Source organism: Sorex fumeus, unplaced genomic scaffold (assembly GCF_029834395.1).
Source record: "Sorex fumeus unplaced genomic scaffold, SorFum_2.1 ptg000019l, whole genome shotgun sequence".
NCBI classification, from domain to species: domain Eukaryota; kingdom Metazoa; phylum Chordata; class Mammalia; order Eulipotyphla; family Soricidae; genus Sorex; species Sorex fumeus.
The window spans coordinates 12,632,021-12,656,914 of record NW_026606076.1 but is presented as its reverse complement, the minus strand read 5'-3'; the positions used below and the strand labels follow the sequence as shown (position 1 = coordinate 12,656,914).

Below are 24,894 nucleotides of genomic sequence, written 5' to 3'. Positions count from 1 at the left end.
TTCAATTTACTGGATCTCTGTCTGACTGTTTCATTGAGTTGATTGAACATCTTAATGACTTCATATCTGAATAATTTGTCAGAGAGGTCCCTTAGGTGGCAAGCACCTACTGAGGCTTCTTGACTTGTTTGCTCGTCCTCTCCCTGTGGTGTGGATTTCCGTTGTTTCTTCATATTGGTGTGTAGGTGTAGGGCTGAGATTTCTTGGTATGAGTAAAGTATTTGCGGCAGCGTGAGCGTTGGCCCGCCCAAAATTAGGCCACGCCCACTTTCAAAGCCACGCCCACTTCTAAAGTGGCCACACCCCCACGGATACCTGGTGTATGTCAGGGGAGTAAAGACTGGGTGGGGAGAAGAGACCAGCTCAGCTTGGGCGATGGAAAGGGAGAGGCAAGAAGCTCAGGTCTGCTTTGTCTCCCGGCGTCGTCCAGAGGACGCCTGGGGGCTTGCAGGGTGAAATCCAAGTCCCGGGTTCGAGAAGCAGTGGGAAAACTGACTTGGGTGGGGAGAAGAGCCCAGCTCGGCTTGGGCGATGGAAAAGGAGAGGCCTGCCCCTCATCTTTGTGCTTTTCCTGTCCATGTACCTGATCACTCTGCTGGGGAACCTTCTCATCATCCTGGCCTTCCGCTCAGACCCCCACCTCCACATGCCCATGTACTTTTTTCTGTCCAACCTGTCCTTTGTGGACATCTGCTTCACCTCCACCACCATCCCCAAGATGTTGTACAACATCCAGACACGCAGCAAAATTTTATCCCCTGCAGGCTGCGTCACCCAAATGTACTTTTATTTACTTTTTGAGACATTAGACAACTTTCTCCTGACGGTGATGGCCTATGACCGCCTCGTGGCCATCTGACACCCCCTGCACTACACGGTTATCATGAACCCCCGGCTCTGTGGAACGTTGATTTTAGCATCCTGGATCATGACTGTGCTCCATGCTCTGTTGCACTGTTTAATGATCTTGCAACTGTCTGTCTGCACAAACTTGGAAATCCCCCACTTTTTCTGCGAACTTCATCAAATGGTCCAGCTTGCCTGTTGGAACACTTTTCTTAATAATTTGGTGATGTATTTTGCAGCTGGGATTCTGGGGGGGGTGGTCCCTTCACTGGAATCCTTTACTCTTACTCAAAGATTGCTTCCTCAATATGTCGAATCTCCTCTGCTCAGGGGAAGTATAAAGCATTTTCCACCTGTGCATCTCACCTCTCCGTGGTCCTTCTATTTTACTCTACAGCTGTTATAGTGAACCTGAGCTCCGCTGTCCCCCACAGCTCAGACAGCAGTGCAGAATCTTCAGTGATGTACGCTGTGGTCACCCCCATGCTGAACCTCTTCACCTATAGTCTATGAAACAGAGATATAAAGAGAGCTCTGAAGAGACTCCTTTAAGTGTTAGCTCTGAAACTGTTCTTTTATTTTTCTTTTCTTTTTGGCTCACACCCAGTGAAGCACAGGTGTTACTCCTGGCTCTGCATTCAGGAATTTCTCCTGGCGGTGCTCAGGGGAACATGTGGGATGCTGGGAATCGAACTTGGGGTGCCCATGTGCAAGGAAAACACCCTACCTGCTGTGCTATCATTTCAGCCTCTTCGAAACTGTTCTAGCACAGGAACGTAGGGAACAATGCCACAGAATCAGAGATCAAAAACAAGATGATTTCCATCCCTTGGCCTGAAATATTTGGAAAATATTTCTTCCCCGTTATTCATACAATCCCAAGTAATTTTACATTTGCATTTCTGAAAAATAACTCATCGTTCTTTTTTCTACTGTCAGAAAAACGTTCATTTGGCTATCCACAGGTTATTACAAAGTTGTTCATTATAACAGTTGTTTCAAGCAATTAGTGTTCCAGCACCACTGGTGGTACTTTCTGTCCACCAACATCCCCAATTTCCCTCCCAATTCCAACCTGCCCCCTGTGGCACAAAACAAATTTACTTCATTCTGCTTATTCCAATACAAATTTAAGAACTTTTAAGAACATTAAAACTTGAAGAACTTTAAGAACTAGATTGATCAGAAAATAAACCAGAAGGGGTAGGTACTACATGATTTTGATATGAAGTAGTGAGTACTATACGATTTTAACTTATGCAAATAAGAAAATTGAAACAATACAATATGAAAGTGCCTATTCTTAATTACATATATACATTTTCAACTCTGGGTTCTAATGTATATTACATTAAATTCTATTTTATACTTGGATCTTATAATGGTAATAATTATTAATAATACTTTTAGAGCAATTGTGTTGATATTTTTGGAGTTTACAGGAATAGCTAAGGCCTACATCCATAAATTATCCCCTTACACTTTATATAAACACTATTCGCTACCCACAGGTTTTTAGTAATCGCTGACAAAAACTGATGAGCACATACATACCTTTAAATATTCTCTATAGAAAATAAAATTTTAAGATAAAAGAATCATCTCCCATGGTTATAGTTAGTGATGGAATCTAAGTCATTTTCATCTCCTGATATGGTCACTCAAAAGTTCATTACACATTGCATTATAAAGCAGACATATTTTTCATGTAACCCATCATTTAAGTATCAGAGACCATGGCCATAAGGGAGGGTCTTTGTTCATCTTTGTAAAGGATTTGTTGGGGCATTTTTGTACTTTTCGTTGAGTTACCTCCTGTCTCTGCTTGAGAAATTTCAGTATGTGATTCCTTTCATTCTCTTCAATGGCATTTATTCTATCTTTTCCGTTTTTTAAATAAAAAATTAATTATCTAATTAATTAAAGCATTAAATCATAGTGAGATACACAGTTACAAAATTATTTATGATTGTCAGTCATTTAATGTTCCAACACCCGTCTCTTCACCAGTGTGCATTTTCCACCACTAATGTCCTCAGTTTCCCTCTGGCCCTGGCCCTTCCTCTCTACCTGGCATTTTTCTTCTCTCTTTCTCTCTCTCTCTCTTACTCTCTCCCTCTCTCTTTCTCCCTTTAGGGCATTATAGTTTGCAATACAGATACTGAAAATTTATCCCATATATTGTTTTTTGGGTCACACCCAGCAATGCACAGGGGTTACTCCTGGCTCTGCACTCAGGAATTACTCCTGGCATTGCTCAGGGGACCATATGGGATGCTGGGAATCGAATCCAGGTTGGCCGCGTGCAAGGCCAATGCCCTACCCACTCTGCTATCGCTCCAGCCCCTATCAGGTAGGCATTTGCCTTACACACAGCCAACATGGCCGACCCGAGTTCGATTCCTCCGCCCCTCTCAGAGAGCTCGGCAAGCTACCAAGAGTATCTCGCCCGCATGGCAGAGGCTGGCAAGCTCCCCGTGACGTATTCGATATGCCAAACACAGTAACAACAAAGTCTCCAATGGAGACGTTACTGGGCCCGCTTGAGCAAATCGATGAACAACGGGAGGGCCTTTACCTTTATCTTTACCTTTACCTTTACCTTATACTTTAACCTACTTTCAGCACTCAATTCCTGTCCAAAGTGACTATTTCCTACTATCATAATGACACTTATTCTAAATATTTCCATATCCATTAAAAGCAGTGATTGAACAATAGCAATGTATTCCAAATAATAAAATTATAGAAACAAATACTTAAAGTTATCATTTATGTTCAGGTTCATATTCTATCTTCATAATTAAAGAATGAATCACGTAAGAGCTGAAATTCTTCCCATCACATGAGCAATGCTTCAGCACTTTCCTCAACAAGTATGCTTGTCTTTCAACCCTCTCTTGGTTACCTGGAAGGGAATTTAATATCACCACCTTAATACAATGATCGGAAATAAAACTGAATAGCAAAATGATTTTAAATGTCCTTTTCAAAGAATACAAATGCCAATCCAAAAATATTATGATGGTCTTCAGTTCTAGTGACTCAGATCGTTGTATCTGTAAACATTAGATGCAGATCAAGCCCTTTTAAGGGTCAATCTTTAACTGCTTCTTTTAAAGAAATGTATTTTTGTATGAAGGGAAATAGCCTTAATTTACTAGGTCTCCCCATCAATCCATAGTCTGATGTGGGTGTGCAGGGTATCTCTGCTGTCTTGGCAGGGATTTGAATACACCAAGAACTTAGAAACTGAGACTGATACATAATAGACGTAATGCATAGATCTAAATTTTATTTTATTATTATTTTTATTTTTGGAAATAAAAACGTTTTAATATAGAGTATATAGTAGACTTATAAAGTATATACTATTTATACATATAACAACTGAGGAAAGAACAATACTATACATAAGGTATATAAAATCTATGAATTTTTTAATATACTAATTCTGCTTTTCTCTTTTTAAAATTTTTTTAATGAATCACAGTGAGATATAGTTACAGACTTACAAACTTTCATGATTAGGTTTCAGTCATACAATGTAGATCTCCATTTCTAAGCTCCTGGGTAATTCATAGGAACAAAATAGGTGTAGGAATGCTAGTTTATTCTCACTATTGATATTTGAAATTAGACAATATTTTATGTTGGCTTCTGTCCTTAGAGTTTAGTGTCATCCCTTGATATATTGTCAAATATCTCCTGGAGATAAATGATCTCTTAAGACTTTTTTGTCACAAATATTGACAAATGACAGCCTGCCGACTTCACCACAAGGGTATTTTTATTCTTTATTCAGAAGAAAATTGGGGGCACAACATTAAACCCTACAAGTCCCCTTTTCACAATATAATCTGAAGCATGTATAATCATCATTTTGGACGAAATGAAATTTTATGGAAGTTAAAATTTACTAAATCAGGCACACGGCCATTAATATCTGAATGTATTGCCTATCATTATCACTTGATCATGAAGAACCTAATAAAAATCTCTTCATTTGTGGCATACATGCAATTCATCACTGTGTTTGTAGAAGTTTCATGAAGACAGGACTACAGTATGAATGGGTCTGTAAAAAGAACTGGGTTCTATATTTCATTAGAGTGGGAGACTCCCATTTTTAGAAACCCGAGGGTCCGTGTTGCACCATTTTCAATGCCCTGAAGACCCAGAGGGCAAGAGCGGAAGCTGAACTTGGACTGGGGATAAGGGGCCGGGAGTTTAGACCTCTGGAGACCTGGAAGTGCCTGGAGAAGAAGTAATGAAGAAGGGACTCACTTGATTTCTAACCTGGCCTCTTGGGAAGAGACAATCATTACCAAGATATTCCTGTCCAGACCCGTGTCCGCAGGGAAATTAGGTACAACTGGTTGGGATAACAAAGAAATGGGTCTAATGAGAAATAAGGAACCGTAAATAGCCCCTCTGCTGAGGGATCCGAGGTTGCTAGCAGCAAGGGGTGGAATGGGCAAGATTGCTGTCTTCAGAGTCCTCTGTCTGTCTGAGGGACTCACGCTTCCTGCCTTCCTGATCTATTACCTGGCAACTCAGGTTCATTCCCCATCATCAACCATCCAGAAGGAAATCCCAGATACCACATGGAGGAATTTCTCTTGGAGACCCCAACCAGGTGAGTCTGACTTCACTGGATACTTTTGGAAAGACACGGAAATGGATTGCAGTTTACATGAGAAATCCAAACAAGGGGGCCAGGGTGTTAACACAACATGGAGGGTATTTATCTTGCATGCAGCTGACCCAGGTTCTATCCCTGGTATCCTATAGGGTTCCCTGAGCACCGCCAGGAGTGATTCTTGAGTGTTGAGTGAGGAGTAACCCCTGAGTACCACCAGTGGGGTGTGACCCAAAAAGCAAAGCAAAACAAAACAAAACGAAACGAAAAAAAACCAAACCCCACCAAAAATAGTAGAGAAAAAGGATGCTTTGTTTTTTTACTTGACTATGTTCATTTATGCTGAATTGAACTTGCTATAGAAAAAAGAACTGGAGTTTGCCATACAAGGGTCATCACTTTTCAATAAGTGATAAGAACAGAAATCCTTCTGGACAAGACTCCAGAATGAGTAGGAATTCCAGTAATATTTATTTATTTTTAATGCAAAAGCAAAGGAACTTTATTACTAGCTCGAGCCAGTGCTAGTTCGAGTTAGGGTCCAGGTCTCATCCAATGCAGTTGAGTCTTGACAAGGACCCCGACTCCAAATCACAAGCATTTTATATAGGGTTCAGAGTTAAGAGGCAATTTATATACTGGTATATTTTTAGTATTGTCCCTATCACAATGGTGGTCAGCAATTAGGTAATGGTTAGTAGCAGTTCCTAAGGAGGGTACAGTGACCCCTTACAACCCACTAGATCAAACTGCCCAATTTTTTTTTCTTTTTTGGGTCACACCCGGCGATGCACAGAGGTTACTCCTGGCTTTGCACTCAGGAATTACTCCTGGCGGTGCTTAGGGGACCATATGGGATGCTGGGAATCAAACCCGGGTTGGCCACTTGCAAGGCAAATGCACTCCCCGCTGTGCTATCTCTCCAACCCCTGCCCAATTTCTTATCTTGGCAAATTATTCAACTGGGAGTTTACCAGAAACTGCAAGTCCTGCTCCAGGGAAGGAGGAGGCTACTTGAGACCTTATGTTAGCTGCAGCTTGTCATGGCATCAGTTTCACCCTCACACCGGAGGTTTTTATCTCCATTTAGGCATTCCAAGGCATTGGTGTCATCCACTGCAAACTGGCTTTTCAAGAAGCTCTGAGGCGGCAGCCACCTTGTATGCAGTCCAGATGCATTTCTGCCAAAAATCGCTGGGTTTTGAGATTTGTTTCTAAGTCTCTGGGATCATGGCCCTTAATTAGCTTGATCAGGAGTCAGAGAGGCCGTTTGTAGGCAGCGACTCAGAGTCTCGCTGGGATGGGGAGGAAAGGGCTGTTTCCACCCCCATCTTGTGAGGCCCCTCGTGTCTTGTCACTGCAGGCCCAAACCTGACTGTCCAGTGGCCTCTGGAGGATGGTGGTCACCGGGCCACCAAGGGGAACAGGCCAAGGCACGAAACCTATTCCCACCTGGCATGGCCTAGTGCCAGTAACCTACTGCAGGAACAGGATGCATTTCTGCCAAAAGCCTTTGGGTTCCGAGATTCGTTTCTGAGTCTCTGGGATCATGGTTGTTAAGCAGTACGATCAGGAACCAGAAAGGCCATACCTCCAATTATATATCTGAGCCGGAGGTGGTTTGTGAGTGTGTCTCCCACATACCTAACTTTGGCCGTTTACTTTTTTGGTAAACTTTGCCCCAAGTTTTTGGGGTCTGGGCAAAGGCACAACAGGTAGTAATATTTAGAACACGTCTGAGGAGTTTTGCCACGAAGTATAATCAGAAAATAGTGTCCTCAGCAGGTAGAGTGTTTGCCTTGCATGCAGCCAACCCGGGTTCGATTCCCAACATCTCATATGGACCCCCGAGCACTGCCAGAAGGAATTCCTGAGTGCAGAGCCAGGAGTGACCCCTGAGCATTTCCAGGTGTGATCCAAAAAGCTAAAAAACAAAACAAAACAAAGAGAAAATAGTATCCTTTGTGATCAGGAATTTGTGCTGAAATGAGTTTCTTTTTAAGACTATGTATACTTGAGTGACTTCTGTTTTTAGTTAGGAGGTATGAAGCAATAGAGGTAGATATTATCTAGGAGAGCAGTTCATGAAGCATGCATCCCACACTCTCTTTCCTCACTGATTCAAATTAAAATAATGAATGTCATTTACTGGAGCACCAGGAAATTCTAGAGTTTTACGTTGCAATTACCTTATTGCTTTAAGACCCCATAGAGTATTTTATTCTATTGTTAATATTTGTGAGAGTTATTTTGTTTACTGGAGTATGGGTTTTTATTCTTGCTTTTGATTGTCCATATTCCGGGGAGGGGGGGAATGAGGTATTTTTCATCCACTTTGTGACACTGCATATAGCTCATAAACAAATGCAAAGATTATTGTAGGAATGTTTAAAAGGTGACACATTTTTTGGGATCTATTATCAGTGAGTCTTCTTGAATTCTGCTGTGTATTATAAACACATAAACTTATTTAGTAGCAATTGTCTTATTTGATATTTTGTTTTATTTTATACCTGTTATTCCTTATTGCCCCCGCTTCAACTTTTGTGATTAGACTTATTTTTAACCGGTCTAAAACTGACATATATAACCTTGTGTATATTTATGGATCTGATACACTTATATCACAGTAAGATCCCACTGGAATGTCAGTCTTCATGCTATGTGTTTCTCTCTATGGCAAGATAATTAAGAACAATCTACCTCTTAGATGTTTATAATAATGTATTCTTGTGACGTTCCTAATAAAGCATTTTTTTTTTCTTTTTGGGTCACACCTGGTGATACACAGGCATCAACCTGGCTATGGCGGTGCTCAGGGGACCGTATGGGATTCTGGGAATCGATCCCAGGTTGGCCACGTGCAAGGCAAACACCCTACCTGCTGTGCTATCACTCCAGCCCCTAATAAAGCATTTTTTCACACTGATTACAAGACTGCATATTAGGTATCTGTTACTCAGTGAGGTCTGAGGTGTAAGTTGGTTGCTTAAGCAATGGAAGTCCAACTCCCCCAGGCTTAGCCCCAGGCCATTTGCCTCTCTGTTTCTAGAACACTGATAAAAAGGAAAGTGATAGCATTGGTCTGAGTGGGACTTAGCATCAAACTCTCAAGGACCATCATGTTATTGAGGATGGTAGAATGTTCTTCAGTTCCATGAGTTCCATGAGTTGAACCCTAAGAGTCAGTGTGTGGGGCCCTTGGAGCATCCAGCCAATGTCAGCAACCACCTGGGTAGCTGGTCTCTGCAGCCTGGCACTGTTGCTGTGCTGTGCTCTTTGTTTAGAGAACTTTGCTCACGGGCAGTTGGGAATCTTTTAAAACACTTCCTGTCTGGGCCGGAGCAATAGCAAAGCAGGTAGGGCGTTTGCCTTGCATACCGCTGACCCAGGTTCGATTCCCAGCATCCCATAGGGTCCCCCGAGCTCTGCCAGGTGTAATTCCCGAGTGCTTGAGCCAGAGTAGCCCCTGTGCACCACTGGGTGTGGCCCAAATAGAAAAAAAACACACTTCATGTTGCAAAAAAAAAAAAAAACTAGCTATTTTACTATGTTTCAGAATAAGACATATCTTTTGCACTGTGATCCAGCAGAGATACTAGCCAGCAATATGTCACGTACTGAACTGACCCACATACACTCCTCATGTGGCGATCTACCATAGTGAAAGTAATTGTATTGGCACCCTTGACCTCTATCCAGCAAGGTCAGCTGCAAAGCATGATACAGATGGATGCTGTGTCCTGTCTATCCTACACACTATCCTTGACAGCCCTGAATAAGGGATGAACTGGTTATTTATTGGATGCAATTTCTTCTTCCCATCCCTCTCGTTCCCTGACTCTGGCCGGACACATGAGCCACTACTAGTACATTAAGGGTTGTTAATCAGCAGGTACCTCACAAATTAACAGGTGTGGGGCCAAAGATATAGTACAATGTTTAGGGGATTTGTCTAGTCACGGCTGACCTGTGGTTAATCTCTGCATCCCATATCATCCCCTGAGCACTGCCAGGAGTAATTTCTGAGTGCAGAGCCAAGAGTAATTACACTTGAGCATTGCCAGATGTGGTCCCAAAACAAAATTAGCAGGTACATCCAGCAGGTAAAGTGCTTGCCCCATTCAATTCCTGACATGCCACGGGGTTCTCTGAGCCCATCAGAAGTGATCCCTGAGTTCAGAACCAGGAGTAAGCTCTGAGCACTGCTGGAGACGGCCCCAAAAGCATAAATATAAAGCTAAAAATAATTAACAGGAACATTGAGAACAGAGACAGATACTTCCCTAGGCTGTTGGAAATATAGTGACAAGTCAAGATCGTTTAAAATTCTATTCTTGTCTGGGTGATTGATCGTTTGCTGCCCTGATTGTGTAAAGTTAAACTACCCTAAATTTGTTTTACCCAGGGAAATACCCCAATCTTGGGGCTCTTATTAGGGGGGGACTTGAAATCAGTTCCCACATATACTTGTACACACACACACCACTCACACACAAAGATGAATCAGAAAAGATAACCTAGGGCAGGAGTGAGAGCACAGCGGGTAGGGTAGGGTGTTTGCCTTGCACGCGGCTGACCCGGGTTCGATTCCCAGCATCCCATATGGTCCCCCAGCATCGCTAGGAGTAATTCCTGAGTGCATGAGCCAGGAATAGCCCCTGAGCATCACTGGGTGTGACCCAGAAAGCAAAAATAAATAAATAAATAAATAGATAAAATAAAGTGGCTACTCTTAAAAAAGAGTATCACTTTGTGATACTTTATTCTATTTTCTAATTTCTTGCCAAATATTCCCACTTCCCCTAATGAGTTCCACTTCATAAAGTGGAAATTTCTCCTCTGTATCCTTCACCCCTTCTTTCTTGTCTCCCTCCTTTTTTCATTCCTGTCTGCACCTCTTGTCTTTGGCAATTTCTCTGAAACCACACTTTATACTTAATAAAAAATGCACGGATCAACACTGTTCCCAAATAAGAAAAATCAGAAAGTGGGAAGGAGTATGATGAACATCTATAGATTCGCTATATATTTCAAGTCATTCTCTACCTACACAAAAGACATTGAGGGCTGGAACGATAGCACAATGAGTAGGGGGTTTGCCTTGCATGTGGTCAACCCGGGTTCGATTCCCAGCATCCCATATGGTTCCTGAGCACCACTGGAAGTGATTCCTGAGTGCAGAGCCAGAAGTAACCCCTGAACATCGCCGGGTGTGACCAAAAAAAGAAAAAAAGAAGACATTGAGTTTCCTCTCCCCCCACCCTACAAAATTACTAAATGGTTATGCCTCTATAAAATCAGGGCATGAGGAAGTGTCTTTTGTGTCATGATCACGATGATCACGACCATCCTGTTGTTCGTCGATTGCCTCGAGCAGACCCCTTTGTCCTAGCCCTGAGATTTTTTTAAAGTGCCATATTCAAGGCTCTTTCAGGGTTAGGATAATGAGACCTATCATTGTTACTGGTATTTGGCATATTGGGTTCTCCACTGGGAGTTTGCCAGACTCTGCTGTGAGGGCAGGTTACATTTCGTAGCCTGCCAGTTTGTCCAGATGTCGCGCAGCCACAAATGCGGCCGCATGCTTCCGGGAGCTGGGTTTTAAAGTCTCTGAGTCTTGGCCGTTGATGGGATTACACGGTTCCGGGGGGCCAGTTGTGGGTATGACCCCTGCCTACTGGAATTTGGAGGATCTGGGTGGAGGATGCTCAGCCCCAATCCGAGCAGGCTTGGACCTCAGCCCCGGACCCGTATGTCTTTGTTCCTCTGCCAGTACCTTCATGCGTGTGGAGAGTGGTCTCAGCATGGTGGTGGCTGGTTCTGAATGTCTTCGACTGCTGGAGCCCTGGTTGGGGCGGGGAGGGAAACTCAATCTGCTCCCCTCCAAGGGGCCTTGGCGAGGACAGCCAGGCGCGGGGCCAACACCCTGGCTGTTCTTTTCTGAGAGCTGGGTTTTATAGTCTCTGAGTCTTGGCCGTTGATGGGATTACACGGTGCCAGGGGGCCAGTTGGTGGGTGTGACCCCTGCCTACTGGAATTTGGAGGATGTGGGTGGAGGATGCTCGGGATGTATCATGATATGATGTAAAAAAGAAGGTACATAGATGAAGTAAACTGGAAGAATATACAGGGTGATCTCACTTATCTGAGGCAGCTAGAATACCTGAATGAGTACATGCCACGTGATAAAGAGGGTTGGTGCCTAGATCAACCTTAACCCCAGAGGCTATAGAACAGAAGAACAGAAATCAAGGTGGGGAAGGAAGATGAGAAAGGGAAGCGATGGGGGAGTAAGGGTCAGGGGCCTTGTTGATACTGGTGATGTGGGAAAATGGTACAGCCATGCATCCAAGGCAGATTCCACAACACTGAAAGCTTGAGATCTAAACCACAATCCCCAAACTCAGCAAGTATAGGGTGGCAGGAGGCAGTCTGGTAAGACAGGTGGGGGTTAAGGTAACACTGCTAGTGGAATTGGTGCCTAAAACGCAACTATCATTAACTTTTTGAAATAATATTTTTTATTGAATTGCAATGAGATACAAAGTTACAAAGTTGTTTATCATTGGGTTTCAGTAATATAATGTTCCCCTTCACCATTATACATTTCCCACCACCAATGTTCTCAGTTTCCCTCTTGTTCTGCCCCCACCTGCCTCGATGGCAGGCACTTTTCTTCTCTCTCTCTCTCTCTCTCTCTCTCTCTCTCTCTCTCTCTCTCTCTCTCTCTCCGTCCATTCCTCCCTCACTCATTTTGGGAATTATGGTTTGCAATACAGATACTGAATCAACTATCAATAATTTTGTAAATCATAATTTTTAAGAGAAATGAAAACAAATAATGGCCACAGAATGTTGAAAAATGTTCATGCAGGCTGTTGGCAGGAGGAGGTGGAGTTTTTCTGTTATTGTTTGTTTTTGTTTTGGGGGGCCATACCCAGCGATGCTCAGAGGTTCCTTCTGGAATTACTCAGGAATTACTCCTGGCACTGTTCTGGGGCTGCTATGGGATGCCAGGGATGGATCGGGTCGACTGTGTGCAAATACCCTCCTCATCGTACTATTGCTCTGGCAGAAAGATGGATTTTTTTTTTTGCTTTTTGCTTTTTGGGTCACACCCGGCGATGCACAGGGGTTACTCCTGGCTCATGTACTCAAGAATTACTCCTGGCAATGCTCAGGGGACCATATGGAATGCTGGGAATTGAATCTGGGACAACTGCATGCAAGGCAAATGCCCTACCTGCTGTGCTATTGCTCCAGCCCCCGAAAGATGGAGTTTTTTAGATAGAGAGGGGGAAATTTTAGACTGACTGTGGGTTGACACTCACAGCCAGGAACATGGTTATATAAAGGCACCAAGCACTGAAGGTGTGAATTTAAGCTAAGCTCTGCAGGATATGATCAGTATTTATGAGAACCAAGCCAATGAAAGCAGAACAGAGAGGGAGCAAAGCCGGTGAGTGGGTGATGGAGAGTGGAACCACCTCTTTGAAGCTGTGGAATGTTATCTCTTTCTCTACTGGGACATAATTTAGTGAAAGTGCATGGGAGGGGTGGAGAGTCCATTGGTCAACATTCCAACACAAAAAGTTCTGTCTGGGTCACTGTGGGTATTGAGTCAAGGGTGAAGAAAGAAGTTTAAATAAGGATTGAGATTTGAGGACTGATATGGGGTAATTAATGGGGACTCTTGAAGGTTAAAAGAAAACACGCATCAATGACCTTGATCCAGAGACTCCCAAATAAATCTCAAAATGGATTAGCTCCCTACAGAGATGACTCTGGACCCCAACCATTTACCATTTACAATTTTAGAATCCAGAAGCTCGCGGCCACATGACCTCTCATGATATTCATAATAGGAAATATTAAACAAATTACCTAGCATCTGCCCCTGGCTGGCAGGCTTGAATGGTGTTGGGAAAATTTGAAATGATGGTGGTGGGAAGGTTTCATGGTGGTGGGATTGGTGTTGGGATATTGGATGTAATCAATTAATGTGAACAACCTTATGAAAATAAAATGTAAAAAAAACCATTTTTCATCACCAGTGACAGTGCCTCCCTTGGGCACAGGAAGAACCCATACCTAGGTCTCTCAGCATGGCATAAATCACCATCTCTGGGAGACTGTGGGGAACAGTGCCTCCCCACAACTTGGGTGAACTGATTCCCGTTGAGAAATGAAATATGCGGAGAGGTTGGATGTGTCAGAGAGGATTGACAATGAATTTCAAAATGAGCCAGAAAACCAAAATGTGCTCTAAAATGGAATTCCTACCCCAGCCCTCCGTTCCAGACTGAGGAGGCAGTTCAGATCCTAAGATCAAAACCATCGAATTCTAAGAATCATTGGGCAGGAACAAAGACCCTGGGAAGTCTCAGTGGAGAGCGCTGGAATCGGGATCCATTTTCCTTAAGGGCCCTAAACTTGGCATTTAACCTGCATAGAAAGCCCCTAGTCTTTCTTCTTCTCAGAACCTATTAAATCAACTGTGCAAAAGCAAATGGGGTGCAGTCTGTGTTGAAGTCACCAGGACCTCAGCTCTGGGTGGGACAATATTCCTTCCTTCCTTCCTTCCTTCCTTCCTTCCTTCCTTCCTTCCTTTTTTTGTGAAGCAGGAAAGGTTTATTTTTAATTTTTTTATTAAATCACCATGAGATACACAATTACAAAGTTGTTCATGATTGGGTTTCAGTCATATAATGTTCCAGCCCCCATCCCTTCACTGGTATATATTTCCCAACACCAATGTCTCCAGTTTCCCTCCTTCAACCCCCCCACCGCCACCCCCAGTCTTCTTCCTCTTCTCTCTCTCTCTCTCTCTCTCTGTTTGGTCATTATTAGTTGCAATACAGATACTGAGACGTTATCATGTTTGTTCTCAGACTTTTATGAGTCTGGCCTCTGGGCACTGCCCCGGGAAGTTCCGCCAAGCAATGAATGGAGTAGCTCTTTTTCTCTCTGTTTCTGTCTGTCTCTCTCACACTCTCCCCTCTGAGATCAAACCCGTCTTCTTTTCGCCAAGGTTCCAACCCTTCTCCTCCTCCTCCTCTTACTTTTCTCATTATTATTGTTTTTATGGGGACGGGTGGACGGGTGTTTGGGCCACACCCAACAGTGCTCAGGGCTCATGGCTCACTCTTGGCTCTTCATTCAAGGATCACTCCTGATGGTGTTTAGGGGACCATATAGATCAAATTTTGTACGGGCCATTTGCAAGGCAAGTACCCATCTGCTGTAATATTGCTCCAGCTCTCCTTTTCTGACTGTGAACAGTTTTGCTTCAAAATTATTTAGGAAAGTAGTTTACATTTTACATTTTATTTTTATCACCTTCCCACACAGATTTTGGGATGTGTGTGTGTTTGTGTGTGTGTGTGTGTGTGCATCCATAGTTCTTAGAAGAAGGGTAGCTGAGGGCCTCGATCTCGAAATATAACTTTTTAAACCTTCTAAAATGGTGACACGTTGAACGAGGAACGGGCCCACTTTGATTCAGTGATGCCTTAACGTAAGTGAATGAAGCAGAAGCAATAATTTGAATAAAATAATGGCCTATATCTTGAAGGTTTGGCAAAAATGGTGAGGCTACCATCAGCCCCCTTTTATTGCAGAAGAATGATATACTTGACTTCCGTCGATCAATCCATGAAATAGAACAAACTGATACCCAAACATTGTCAGAACTTACAAAGGAAAAAAGAGCCAGAATGATCATGTATATAATTCTAATATTATTCTAATTCTAATGATCATATATAAAATTCTAATATCATTCGTTTTAACTTTGATGATCATATATAAAATTATAATATTACTCCAACTTTAATACTAATGATCACATATAAAATTATAATATTATTCTAATTCTAATAATCATATATAAAATTCTAGTATTATTCTAATTCTAATATCTAGTGAAAAATAAATGAACAGGGACCAGAGTGATAGAATAGTGGATATCTACCTTGGATGTAGTCCACCCAGGTTTGATCCCTGGCACCCCATCTGGTCTTTTGAGCCCTGCCAGGAATAATTCCTGAGCCAGGAGTAAGCCCTGAACACAGCTGGGTGTGGTCCCAAAGCCAAAAATAAATAAAAATTAAAAAAAATAAACCAACATATAAATCTTCCCAGCAGATATTTATAAGGTAAAGGTAAAGGCCCTCCCGTTGATCGTCGATTTGCTCGAGCGGGCCCAGTAACGTCTCCATTGGAGACTTTGTTGTTACTGTGTTACTGTTACTGTGTCTGGCATATCCAATACTCTCGGTAGCTTGCCGGGCTCTCCGAGAGGGGCGGAGGAATCGAACTCGGGTCGGCCATGTTGGCCGCTTGTAAGGCGGACGCCCTACCGCTGTGCTATCACACCAAGATTTGGTTTTGGGGTCATACCTGGTAATACACAGGGCTTACTGGTCACTCTGGGCAGATTCGATATGGGATGCTGGGATTTGAACCGTGGTCGGATGCATGCAAGGCAAGCACCCTACCTGATCTACTCTCTCTCTCTCTCTCTCCAGCCCTCCCAGTGGATATTTTCAGGAAAAAACTCAACCAATTGCTTAAGGAATAAATTGGAACTAGAGATATAGGGCATAGGTTAAGGCACTTGTCTTGCATGCAGTCAGTCCCACCATGTCCCCTGTCAGAGCACCACCAGACGTGACTCCCTGAGCACAGACACAGCCAAGAGTTGCCATTGAGCATTACCAGTGTGGCCACCAACCCCCTCACAAGACTCAAAAGTACTTTGCAGAAGAAGACATACAAGGACCAAAGCAATAGGACAGCAGGCAGAGGTGCTTGTTTTGCACGCAGTCAACCCAGGTTTGATCCGTGGCATCCCATAAGGTTCCGCTAAGCACTGCCAGTAGTTATTCCTGAGTACAGAGCCAGGAGCAACCCCTGAGAATTGCTAGGTGTGGCCTCCCCTCACCACTCCCTCCGCCCCTCATAAAAGAAGACATAAAAAAAGAAAGCATATGAAAAGATGTTTACCGTTATTCGCTATCAGGAAAGTGCATTTTATTTTATTTTGTTTATTTATTTACTTGTTTATTTTTGGCTTCTTGGGTCACACCCGGCGATGCTCAGGGGTTATTCCTGGCTCTGCACTCAGGAATTACTCCTAGTGGTGCTCGGGGAACCATAGGGGATGCTGGAAATCAAACTCGGGTCAGCCGTGTGCAAGGCAAACACCCTATCCACTGTGCTATCGCTCCAGCCCTGAAGAAAGTGCATTTTAAAACAGAAATATGATATGATGGCACTGCCACGAAAATGAACAAAACTAGAAGGCCAAGGAGACAGTCTAGCAGGGAGGGCTCCGGCCTTGACTGGGTTCAATCTCTGGCACCTCAGATGGTTCCCAAGACTGACAGGAGCAGTTCTGAACATTGATGAATGTGGCCCTAAAATAAATCATATACATATATTTTTTATAAAAATGAAAAAAACTAAAATGACTGAAAGTACCACGTCTTAACAGTTTGGGTAGCATCTTAAGCATTTTCTATCTATATAATATCATGTGTAAGTGTCAGAGGTAGAGGAATCACATCCTCTCTGAAAGACAACTATATTATAAAGCAACAGTACTTAACACAGTGCAACATTGCCATAGAAGCACAAAAACAGAAATCAACAAAACAGGGTAAAGAGCCCAGAAAAAAAAAGACTCACAGTTAATCTGTGGCAACAGAGTCTAGGAGAAAACATATTTTCTTTCATTTGGAGCTGGGAAAGCTGTTCAACCACATGCAAAAGAATTAAACCAGTCCACACACAAAAGTCAGCTCATGTAGGTAAAGGGATAGACATGATAACCTTTCAGAACCTGTATTGTATGCCATAAGGCCCCAAAGGAGGGAGGGAGGGAGGGAGGGAGAGAGAGAGAGAAAGAGAGAGAGAAAGAGAGACAGAGACAGAGACAAGAGAGAGAGAGTACCTGTCATAGAGCATAGAGACAGATGTGGGAGCAGGTGGAGTGGACAGAAGGAAACTGGGGTCATTGGTGGAGGGAAGTGTGCACTGTTGGAGGGATGGGTGTTTGGACACTATATGACTGAAACCCAATCATGAACAGCTTTGTCACTGTGTATCTCATAATGATTCAATTAAAATAGAAGTGTGGGGGGGAGGAAAGATTTTGATCCAAGTTTGAATTAGAGAGAGAGAGAGAGAAGTCAACTCAAAACTGTGCAGAGAAAGTTCTTCAAAATCACGTCCCAGTCTCAACAAGTTTCCACCTGTTTCACAACACAAGTCTGCACTGAAATTCTTCCAGTGAATAAAGGATAAGAAATGGCAGTGAAATAAATGTACCCAATGAAGGGGCCAGAGAAATGGGGACTGGGTACTGTGCTTTCCTTGCATGAAGCTGACTGGGGTTTGACCCCCTCCTTATCACTTAGGGTCTCCTCCAAGTCCTGCCAGGATTGATTCCTGAGCACAGAGCTAGGAGCAAGCCCTGAGAACCACTGGATGTAACCCCCAAATAAACAAAAGCCAGTGAGGGCTGGAGTGGTAATACAGAGGGGAGGGTATTTGCCTTGTGAGAGGCAGACCCAGGTTCGAGCCTCGGCATCCCATATAGTCCCGTGAGCACTGCCAGGTGGAATTCCTGAGTGTAGATCCAGGAGTAACCCCTGAGTATCACCAGTGGAGTGTAACCCCAAAAGTAAAAAAAAAATAACCAGACCTACCAGAAAACCAAAAAGAAGCTAGAATGTCAGTAAATAATGTTCAATGATTCTAGTTAGCTCTTGGGAGGAGAAAAGATAAAATGGAAGGATGCATTAAGAGTAGAGTCCCCGCCTATCGGGGAGAGCCAGATGTCAAGAGAGGGGACCTCCTTTGGGAAGGAAGACATCCAATGGGATAAGAGCCATAAATAAATTCCCCAAGGGTCAACACTGACAGAGCGTGTATTGTTTTTCTCTCTTCCTTCTGAAGAACTAAATCTCTTGGGAGCTTAGAGAACTCCAAAAATATGTCACTAATGAGCATCCAGGGAATGCTCCCCCCAACTCCACAGAAACTCTAAAGGCTCCTCCTACACACAGGTGACAAGAAAAGGCAATAGCCATTCCACCCGTCCTCATGTGTGGGTTCATCTGCCTGTTCTTCCTAGAGGGAGAGTGTCCATCTGTATCTGTCAGCCAAGGAAGAAACTGGTATCTGTGACTCTCGCTGGGTAAGCCGCAGCATCATTAAGGGGGCTGGGTGATGTGGAATAGCATGAGATTCCTCACTTCCCCGCCCCCAAATTCAGTAAAATATTTTACTTAGAAATGACAAAGGAGGAGAAAGGTACAAGGTATGGCAGGGAAGCACCCAGAATCTGGGCAGGGTCCCCTAAGGCAGGATTCTGGAGAGAGACTGAAGCCTTTCCCCTTTTATATCTTTGGAACAAAGGCGAGTGGGTGAACATTTCTCCATTATGCTTCAAGAAGGTGGGACGGTTAACACAGTGAAAAGGATGCTGAGATGATTCTCTTCTGGGTCTGGGTCATCCAGGTTTTCAGGTACTGCTTGTGATTTGAAGGCCTCAATAAGGATAACAAGGAAAGAAAAAAAATTCATGAGACAAAGCTCTGACAAATCATCATTTCTGATTCTGAATACACTAAAATAGATTTTTCCCCCTTGGTTTGTGGGCCATGCCACAAACCAGGGCTGACTCCTGGCTTTTTTCTCAGGGATCAATCCTGGCAGTGTTTGGGGGACCATTAGGTCTGCAGGCAAGGCAAAGCCTCTACCTGCTGTCGCACAGTTCCACCACCCTCCCCCCAATTTCTTTTTCCTTAAATCTGTCTCTGGTGTTAGGCCACCCTCATAAGACTTCCATCAACATTTTCCTCTAGTTTCATTGTTTTCTTTTTTCTTCCCCCTTGTCGGAAATACCTATTTAACTAGTCTACTGTTTGACCGTTTGACCGTTTGACTGTTCGGCAGATGAGCAATATTTATTCAGTCATTCCTGCCTTCTAAGACTAAGAAAGAGAGTCAGAGGCTGCATACTCTCAGCTCAAGGGGCACACAGTTGAATATAGGGGGAAAATTTCAGAAACGATGGCTGTATCTTGAGCTGGAACTGCAACATGAGTGAAGTAAATCCCAATGGAATCAGTGATGGAAGGGAACGAACACAATGGTGGGGGGTGGGATATTGAATGTTGTATGCATGAAACCCCAACATTGGCAATATTGTAAAATTGTAAACCATGGTGAGTAAAATTTAAAAAAACTTTTTTTACTTAGTGAAATGAGTCAGAAGGAGAGGGATAGACACAGAATTACTGCATTCATTTGTGAGATATAAAAATAGTATGTAATAATAATATCCAAGGACAGGGGAAACAGGGGCAAGGGGAACTGGGAAATGGTTGAAAGTTTTCTACGTGTGTGTGTGTGTATGTGTGTGTGTGTGTGTGTGTGTGTGTGTGTGTGTAGGACAAGGATGGAGGGCAGTTAGAGACAGGAACTGCAATCAAAGACTTGAAGGAGAGGGGCTGGAGCAATAGCACAGCGGGTAGGGCATTTGTCTTGCACATGGCCAACCCAGGTTTGATTCCCAGCATCCCATATGGTCCCCTGAGCACAGTCCGGAGTAATTCCTGAGTGCAGAGTCAGGAGTAATCCCTGTCACATCACTAGTGTGAACCAAAAAAAGCAAAAAAAAAAAAAAAAGACTTGAGGGAGATTCACAGGAAGCTTCAAAGCTGTCCCTTGTGATAATACCTGTTCAAACCCCACCTCCACCAGATCAAGGCACCCCTGAGAATAGGCATATGTTTTCAAGGCCACTCAAGGCTTCTCCGCCTTTGGGGAATCCGCCCTGTTCTTGCTTGAGTGCATTACACTACTCTCCCATTTTCTCTCCCTCTCTTTCTCCTTCCTCTTCCTAAAAAAAATCCAAATAAAATCTATTTCACTGCTTGTCTACTCCTGAAATTCTTTTCTGCGATGTGAAACAAGAACGCTGAAGCCCTGGGTAAGGCCTAGGACTGACTTCTTTTCTGCAAAGAGCAAATCCTCACTCCAACCTGAGTCTGTGACTCCCTGAGAAATGAGGTGGTGGGGATCAACTCCCATGGTAAAAGACTAAGCAGACATCAGGTGTGGCTTGATGGACACCTGGTGGGGCTGGCAGGGGTAGGTGGGTGGGGGTATGCTGAACTGGGGCTCATCACAGACTTTATCAGTCCTACTTCTCAGTGGGCCCTGGGGTGGCAGAGGTGGGTTGGGAGAAAGTGACCATCCCTCTCCATCCCGCCTCACATAAGCCTTGTGGGGTCCAGTGACATCAGTTTCAATAAAGACTAGTGACCAAGTAGAATACAATCAAAGAAAAGGATTTATTTCACAACCAAGCACTTTTTATAATTTTGCAAAAATGGAAAATTTGATACCATATTTTTCCTTCCCTGTGAAAATTATATATACATGTCTACATTTATATCACTGAACTCACTCTGCTTAGTGATGTGCAGAGATCATGTATCAAGCTCATGGGTCTAGGACCCTGGGTCTTTGGTTCATGTCTAGCGTGTCTGCCAGAGTCACTATTTCTGGGGAGCAGTGCTGCTGACAAATGTGTTTCCTTCCTTCCTTCTTCTTCTTCTTCTTATTCTTCTTCTTCTTCTTCTTCTTCTTCTTCTTCTTCTTCTTCTTCTTCTTCTTCTTCTTCGCTTTTTTGGGTCACATCTGCAATGTGCAGGGGTTACTCCTGGCTTTGCCTCAGGAATTACTCCTGACGGTTACTCAGGGCACTATATGGGATGCTGGCGATCGAACCCAGGTCAGCCACGTGCAAGGCAAACACCCTCCCCCCTGTACTATCTCTCCGCCCCCCAAACGTGATTCTTTGCTTTGTTCACAATGGGCTTTCTCTGGCTTTCTCAACAACAAGGGGATTCTGAGTAAACAGCATCAAGCAAACTCTAATGCCTGTGACAGCAGCTTGCTGTAAACTTCTGCCACGCTGTAAACTGCAAAAGCCTGGGATCAGGGAGCTAACCGCCTCATAGACAGAGCCTTGACTGTCCTATACATAAAATATTTATTGCTTCAAACCAGTAATCATGAGAAAGAGAAGAACAACATTGTTTGTCATTGAATAAATCTCTTAATCAATCCTGGTTAGACTTTAACACATTCAAGTTCCTTAGTAAATCAGGACAAATGTCTTTGGAATGGGCTTTCTCAAAGACTAGCCCCTAAACTCTTCAGTGTGTTCTGTTCAGCCCGTTCTCTTGACCTTATTATCCTGAGGCAGAAATTTTGAATCATGAGTTATTTATTGGTTTGGAATTCCTGACCTCAACTGCATATTTGATATGGGTAATTGTGAGCTTTGAGTTATGCTCAAGCTTGGAGATAGCGTAAGCTGTGTGTTAGGGATGTTTACTGCACCATTAAAAATTGCCCCAAGTAGGGGCTGGAGCAATAGTACAGCGGGTAGGGCATTTGCCTTGCATGTGGTCAACCCGGGTTCTACTTCCAGCATCCCATATGGTCCCCTGAGCACCACCAGGAGTGATTCCTGAGTACAAAGCCAAGTGTCACCTTTGAGCATCATTGGGTGTGACCCAAAAAGAAAAAAAATTGCCAAATACTCTCTGGTGGAGGGATCATTTATGACTGGAATGTAATCACGAAAGTTTGTAAGTCTGTAACTGTACTTCACAGTAATTCATTAAAAGAAACCAATAAGTATAAAAAATGTTACCATATGTTACTTGGGGAAAAAAGGGTCAAGTACTCCGAATGTAGCTGCCAGCTCTGTTGGAGACCCAGTACCCAGAGTTGAGGAGAGATACTGATTGTCCGGGTTCTCTCCAGTCCGCAGTTTACACATCTAAGTCAAATGTAATCTCCCTGAGCTCCACTTCTGAAATATGTCCCTTACACGCCCACAGAACAGGGTTCTACACATAGAGTGGATATTAGACCCGGACCTGCAGCCCCAGCATCACACAGGAAATCGTGGGATTCTGGTTTCAGGAACCATCTGCTGAGTCAGTATCTGCTTGTGACCTTGATGCCTGCAGTATAGAAAAGGGACTTGGAGAAGGGCCGATCTGAATGTTTCCTGACATTCTCCATTTGACTTTTTCGGTGAATAACTCTAGGTGTTTGTTTGATGAGCTGTGGAATTTTGCTACATGCAGGGAAAATTATGATCTATCCCATGAAACAATTAAGGTCAAAACAAATTCTGAAGATGGTGCTTATAATTGCACTCTGCGGCAGTAAGAAAGTTGAAGCCTGAGATATACTATAGTGGGCTGCACTCAGCTGACCTGGGGTTGATCCCTATACCCAATATGGTCCCTCAAGTCCTCCATGAGTGATCTCTGAGTGCAGAGTCATGAATAAGACCTGAGCATCACCAATAAACAAAATCCAAAAAACAAACAAAAACACAGGATAAAGTTATGTTTACTCCTACTCGCTAATGATTTCAGACATTTTCAATAATGAATTAATATCTACTTATTGAATTTTCTATATATGATTAGGTTTTTACATGAGTATCTCTCTAGGTCATTAGTTGGGATCCAGTGACATTTATTAACTTCTCATGTAAATGTGAAATTCCTCCTTGGTTTGGCAAAAGTGACACCAAGTGAAGGGCTGTGGGGTCCATCTCTGCTGATCTCAGGGGTTGTGTCTGCACTGTACGGATGCACTGAAGATGCAGGGACCTTCGCTAAGAGCCATGTCCCACTTCATTGTGATCTGACCCAGGGTTGGGACAGTCCTGGGAGATGACCCCTCAGTGAATCAGGGGCTCAGGGAGGAGGAAACAGTTGGTTACACCTGACTCCTAACACACTCTCCTGGCACCTGAGCCCCTGCAGAAAATTTCCATCCTGTGTGGACCAGTGACCCTTGGGGAACGGGCGCTCTAAGAGGCTGGAGTAGAAAGGAAACAGGCTAATGAGCCAACACAGCAGCTGTAAATACTCCTCTGCTTGGTCCCTTGCGTGTTCACTCTGGCGATACATGGGGCCTGGATGATGCTTTTGCAGTCCTGAATGTGTCCGTGGAGCGAAGCTTCCTCTCCTTCCTGCTGCCTTGTCTGAAGTCCAGACTGCACCATCAAACTTGCAGGGAGGAATCTGTTTGCACTCAGAGGCTTCCTTTTGGATTGCACCCAGGTGAGTTCAGCTGTCAGGCAGCCTCTGCAGGGAATGAAAGACACCTGTCACAGAGAATGATCAGCAAGGCTGCTTCCCTGAGGTCTCGTTAGAGATAAAGATATCCCGCATTCTAGGAGGGGAAGTAGAGTTTCTATATGGCAGGATCTTTTCCACATTTTCTCTCTTTCCTTCTCCCTCAGAATTAATGAGGTTTCCTCTAAAGTACCAGCCCCACTCTTCACTGGGCTGGTTGTTTAGCCCAGGCATCAATTCATAACTTTTCATTTATGTCTAAGATACTTCATGATAGTTTGTAGTATGGCAACAATATATACCTTTGTGGTCTTTCATAAGCCTTAGAGAATTGGTAAATATGCCAAGTCACAAAATATTTATTTCACAATTAAGAAAAGATCTAATTTCTACCCTGGGTGAATATGTTCCCTAGAAAGTTCTGGGAAATTTCCACCGATATTTTATCAGCAATACTGGAACAGACGGGTGGGGTCTGGGGATGCTCTAAACGTTCCCAGGTCACAGGACAGAAGCCACCGGAGTGTGACTTGGACAGAGGCTCATAGCCCCAGGATGAAAGAGCATTTATGCTTTTAGTGCCATCTTCAAACGGTTTCTCCAACATTCAAACTTCACAAATCGGCCCCGATAGTTAAGGTAGCCCCTGAAAATGGCGTGAAACTCCATTCACAAGGTGTGATTCAGAGGATTTTGCAAAGTTGACTGTTGTGATCTAGATTTCTTTACATCTCACAAATAATTGCTGACAGAGGCCCCTGTTTGGATTTGCTTGCTATTTCCATAGCCCCTGCAGTCTATGCACGTTTTCCTAAACCCAACTGTCCCTTCAATTATTGAGGAGATCATCTGAGAACCTCATGGGGAGCCCAGGATCCCCTCAGGGATACTTAGCCAACTCAGCTGGTAGGTTTCATAATAGGATCCAGAAATTTGGCATTGCTCAGAAATCCTACCCAGATGAGTTGAAATGTCATGTAGATTCTACAGATGCTTGTTTGACAAAAGGAAAGGCAAGAACATTTACCTCAGGCCACCTAAGAATTACCAGCCTAGCTCAGATAGCAGAGTGAGTGTTTTAGAGTTGAGTATTTTATATATATATTAAAAATAATATATAATGTAAAATATGCATATAAAATATTTTATTATTTATATTATAAGTATATATCATAGTATATTATAATTTAGTATATTGCATATGCATATAGT

The 24,894-nt window shown here is 43.4% G+C and overlaps 1 pseudogene; it reads left to right on the top strand.

Moving 5' to 3' along the window:
• Nucleotides 1-577: 577 nt before the first annotated feature.
• LOC130022505 (olfactory receptor 7A10-like) lies at nt 578-1,359 on the top strand (annotated as a pseudogene).
• The last annotated feature ends 23,535 nt before the right edge of the window (nt 1,360-24,894 follow it).